The sequence below is a fragment of the Phyllostomus discolor genome, unplaced genomic scaffold (assembly GCF_004126475.2).
Source record: "Phyllostomus discolor isolate MPI-MPIP mPhyDis1 unplaced genomic scaffold, mPhyDis1.pri.v3 S12x, whole genome shotgun sequence".
Lineage (NCBI taxonomy): Eukaryota > Metazoa > Chordata > Mammalia > Chiroptera > Phyllostomidae > Phyllostomus > Phyllostomus discolor.
Window position 1 is genome coordinate 216,105 of NW_023397496.1, and position 5,461 is coordinate 221,565.

Here is a 5,461-nt window from a genome sequence, read left to right on the forward strand (position 1 = left end):
GAGATCTAAGTCAACATTGTGCTCAATGGGCAAAAACTAATAGCTCTCCCACTAGGAAGGGGATGAGGATGTCAGCTTTCACAACTTCTTTTTTTTATTGTTCTATCGTGTTTATTTATTACTTTAAGTGTTTTTATTGCTGCCCAAGTGCACTCTTTTCTCCACAACTTCTATTCAACATAATATTGGAAGTCCTAGCCACAGGTTTCAGACAAGACAGAGAAATAAAAGGCAACTAAGTTGGAAAGGAGTAAGTAAAATTGTCACTGTTTGCAAATGTCATGATAGTGTACATAGAAAATCCTATAGATCCCACCAAAAATACTACTCAACCTAACAAGTGAATTTAGCGAAACAGCGGGATACAAAGTCACATTCAGGAGTCGTAGGCATTTTTGTACACCAACAATGGAATGTCAGAAACAGGCATTGCGGGGGGGTTGTGGGGGGGAAGGTCCACTTGATGTAGCAATAAGAAAAATAAAGTGACTAGGAGTAAACCTAACCAAGGAGAAAAGAGACCTATACTCAGAAAACTAGACAACAGTGAAGAAAGAAATTAAGGAAGACACACAAAAAAATGGAAGCATGTACCATGTTTGTGGTCTGCAAGAATTAAGATAATCAAAATGTCCATATTGCCCAAGGGAATTTATAGACTCGATGCATTCCCTATTAAAGTACCAAAGACATATTTCACAGCTTTAGAGGAAACATTTAAAAAATTTGTATGGAGCCATAAACAATGATGAATAGCCTCATGAATTTTGAGAAAGAGGAACAAAGTAGGAAGGATCACAGCACCTGATATAAAACTGTATTAAAAGGCTACGGCAATCAAAACAGAGTGGTGCTGGCATAAAAACAGACGATAAGAGATCAGTGGAAGAGAGTAGAGGGCCCAGGAATAAACTCAAGTGTCTATGGTCAATTATAATTCGACAAAGGTGGCAGAAGCATAAAATGCAGAAAAAATAGCCTCTTCAACAAATGGTGTTGGGATATCTGGACAGCTACATGCAAAAATATGAAACTTGAACACCAATGTACACCACACAAAAAAAATAAACTCAGGGTGGAAAAAGACTTACGTATAAGTCATGACACCATAAAAGTCCTAGAGGAGAATATAGATAATCTCATCTGCCAGAGGGGAAATCTCAGATATCCATGCAGAAATATCTTCAGTGGTATGTCTTCTAGAGCAAGGGACATAAAGGGAAGAAAAACAAATGGGGTGTCATCAAAATAAAAGGCCTCTGCACATCTGAATAAAACAGCACTAAAATGAAAACAGAACCAACCATGTGGGAAAACATATTTTCCAATGAACCATGGACAAGGGTTTGATCTCCAAAATATATAAAGAACACACACATCTCCACTCCAGGAAGACAAATGACCCAATTAAAAAAACGAGCAAAGGACCTGAATAGATATGTCTCTGAGGAGGGCACACAGAGGGCCCAGAGACATATGAAAAGATGCTCAACATCACTAGCCATTAGAGAGGTGAGAACTGGAACCACAGAGAGGTACCACTTCACACCAGTCAGAACGGCCATCATGAACAAATCAACAAGCAACAAATGCTGACAAGACTGTGGAGAAAAGAGAACCTTAATGCACTGTTGGTGGGAATGCAGACTGGGGCAGACACTGTGGAAAACAGGATGCAATTTCCTCAGAAAACTACAAATGGAACTGCCTTTGACCCAGCAATCCCACTGCTGGGATTATACCCTAAGAGCCCTAAAACACCAATTCCAAAGAACCTATGCACCCCAATATTCAGAGCATCATAATCTATTATAGGCAAGTGCAGGGAGCAACCTAAGTGCCCCTCAATATCAATGTATGGATCAAAAAAAGTATGGTACATTTATGCAATGGAATACTGCACACCACCAAGAAAGAAGGAGCTCCTACCGTTCACAACAGCATGGATGAATCCAGAGTGCACTACACTAAGTGAAATAATCCAGGTGGTGAAAGACAAATACAAATATGATCTCACCTATAAGTGGATGCTAATGAACAAAACAAACAAGTAAAATATAAGAGGAGACATTGAGATAAAGAACAAACTGACAGTAACCAGAGGGGAAAGGGGAGATGGATAATGGGGGAAAACTACAAGAGGAATTGTCTAGGAATATATATATAGGACACATAGAAAAAGCCAAAAGTTGTAGGATTGAAGGTTGGGTGCGGGGAGGGAAGGGATAGGGGTTGTGGTGGGGTGGGGGGAGAAATGGAGACAACTGTACTTAACAAAAATAAAAAAAAATAAAGAAATTAAATAAAAAATCATATATCATTATGACACAATAGTAAATTATTTGTTTGCACAAAGTGAAACTAAATAGGTATTGTGACTAGAAAGGGACTGGTCCACAGTGGGTGTGCTGCAGTGTGGCCAGTACTGTGTGGGGTCTTGACTGCATGTAGGAAAGATTTCACAAGTGGAGTGCCGGTGATTTTGATAGTAGGCTTATTAAAGGTGGGACAGCAAGACAAAGGAAGGACTTAGGGTAGAGGGAGCAATAAGAGAGAGGCTAGGCAGTACTCTGCTTTGACTCATTGGAAACATTATAGGAAAAAAGTAACCCCAGCCCACACTGCCCTTGGTTCACTGGGAAGTGAAGGTCACAGAGACAGAAGTGAGCCAAGGCAGGGCTACTTTGGCCCAGTGTAAAGTCAGAGAAAAGAGAGCCTTGGAAAGTGGTGAAGGGGGTAAGCCCAGGTAAAGCTGCCAGCTGCCCACTGCTCTTTTGGCTATAAGTCTCCTGGGGACCCTTAGAGTTTAGGAGAAATCATAAAGTTCATGCCCAAGAAAGGCCATGCATATGATCTAGAATGAGCCCACACCAGGTCTTTGTCTTGAAGAGTTTTACTTTCTTTCATTTGCAGGTGAGAATCTTAAGGGAGGGTTTCAGCAGAATATTTGTCAGCTTTCCAATGCATTTTAAATATGCTGCTGCATCAAAATGAGGACACAGGGATGTTTGGAGATACGGGAATTACTCTCTGGTCAGTTTTACACTTGGCTTTTCTCTTAGGTCTGTCTGGCTCTAACGGGGTTTTCGTTACTTGTTTTCCTGACTTCACCTGGCCTTGGGTTCAGCTGGCAAAAATGTCATTAATTGGGTCTCTGTTCTCTATTTCCCAGACTAGGATGATTTAAGCTGTCTAGAGAGGAGAGATCATAGAGCACTCAAGCATCCTTGGCTGGGAAAGATATGTCTTGCAATTTACCAGCTGGCTGTAAGTTATTTAAATTGTTAGTGCATGTTTAATTTTCTCATCTCAGTTTGCACATTCCACTTGCCCAGGAACTGTCCTGTCTTCTTACTTTCCTGTGACAGTATTGAATACAAATGCAGGTTATCAAAACTTTGGTTTTTAGTATTCAAAAACTTGGTTGTGATGTTTAACTTTAAGTGATCAAAAATCTAATCAGGTTTTCCACAGGTAGGATGCTGCTGAGTAAGCACTGTTGAAGTCTCCTCTTGTGCAGTCATCATGTCTAAGTCACAGTCTCTCAAAGAACTGGAATAGCTATGAAAGCTCTTTGTCAGAGGTTGGAGCTTTGAAACAGCAGTGAGAGTCTAAGGAGCCATTCTGAGCAATGGGGAACACTCAAAAACTGTGTGGTGATGAGAGATCTGAACACCAACTGCTCCAGAGGCTTTGGGTTTGTCACACATACCACTGTGGAGGAGGTGAATGCAGCCATGAATGCAAGGCTACACCAAGGTGGGTGGAAGGGTTATGGAACCAAAGAGGGCTATCTGAAGAGATTTCTCAAAGACTGAGTGCCCACTTAGCTGTGAGAAAGATTTTTGTCGGTGGCATTTAGGAAGACACTGACGGACAACACATAAGACATTATTTTGCCCAATATGGGAAAACTGAAGTGACTGAAATCATGACTGACCGAGCCAGTGGCAAAAAGAGAAGCTTCACTTTTGTAACCTTTGATGACCATGACTCTATAAACAAGGTTGTTATTCAGAATTACCATACTGTGAATGGCCACAACTGTGAAGTAAGGAAAACCCTATCTAAGCAAGAGGCGGCTAGTGCTTCATCCAGCCAGAGGGGTGGAAGGGGTTCTGGAAACTTTGGAGGTGGCTGTGGAGGTGGTTTGGGTAGGAATGACAACTTTGGTCATGCAGGAGACTTCAGTGGCCAAGGTGGCTTTGGTGGTAGCCTGTGCTGTTGGTGATAGCCTGTGGTGGTGGTGATGGATGTGGTGGCAGTGAGCATGGTTGTAATGGATTTGGTAATTAGTCAATGTTCAAACTTTGGACACGTGAAAGGAAGAAACTTTGAAGGCAGAAGCTCTGGCCCCTTTGGTGGGGGTGGGGGACGGCAATACTTTGCCACACCGTGAAACTAAGGTGGCTGTGGCAGTTCCAGCAGCAGCAGTAGTTATGGAAGAAGCAGAAGGTTTTAATTTCTGCCAGGACACAAAACTTAGCAGGCGAGAACTGGCAAAGTGACAGGTAAGTTAGAGGTTTCAAAAGACTTGTGGACTCAATCAAGCCCAACCGTGGCAGGGCCTCACTGCTGCAAAGAAGACATGTTTTAGACAATATTCACGTGAATGGGCAAAAAAATAGAGGACTTTACTTGAGACTAATTATAAAATAGGTTATTTTAATTTCTGTTCTGTGGAAAGTGTGAAGCATTCCAACAAAAGGTTTTTAATATAGTTTTTGGGGGGGTTTGCACCCATGCTGTTGATTACTAAGTGTAATAGCCCAATCATTGCTGAATAAGTGTGTCTAAAAAAAAAAAAAACTAATCCAAAAACTACTTTATCATCAGAGGTAGGCTCTCTGCTTTTGTAAGTAGAAATAATACAAATTCTGGAATAAATAAAAATATTTTTTGTCTTTTTAACAAAATAAAAATAAACAAATTCTTCTTCTGCAGTATCTGAAACAGATAGAACTGAGGCCTAGAGGAGACCTTTAGTTTGACTGAAACTCTCTCTCCCTGAGGATTTACTCTTAGGATTATTTGTTGCCAAGCAGAACCTCATGGTTGTGAGGGCTTAATGATTATGGAAGCACCTGTGCAACAGAGAAAGATGCAGGTGAGGCAGGGTACTGAGTGAAGCCAGTTTGAATCCAAAGGGGGTTGTGGGGAGGAGACAATATCATAATAGGACAAAAGCCCCCTCTTCAGGCCCTCTTTCCCAGAGCTAGCTGGATCCCATACCCCATGACTGACCCTAATTGTTTCATGAGCCTTTATCCTCAGGACTAGAAAATTACTGGAAGTGCCCTGAAGGCACAGAGGCTCCAGCAACATACAAAATAGGACATTCCAGACCACGAGGACCCCAGTCCAGACCCTGCACCCAAAGATAACATGGAAACAAGTTGCAGCCCATCTCCAACTTCCTGCTCTACAACCACCCCATTACCCCATAAAAGGGCTGCATTCT

General features: G+C 41.7%; 1 pseudogene; it reads left to right on the plus strand.

Moving 5' to 3' along the window:
* The first annotated feature begins 3,525 nt into the window (after nt 1–3,525).
* Nucleotides 3,526–4,462, plus strand: LOC114508922 (annotated as a pseudogene).
* Nucleotides 4,463–5,461: the final 999 nt, after the last annotated feature.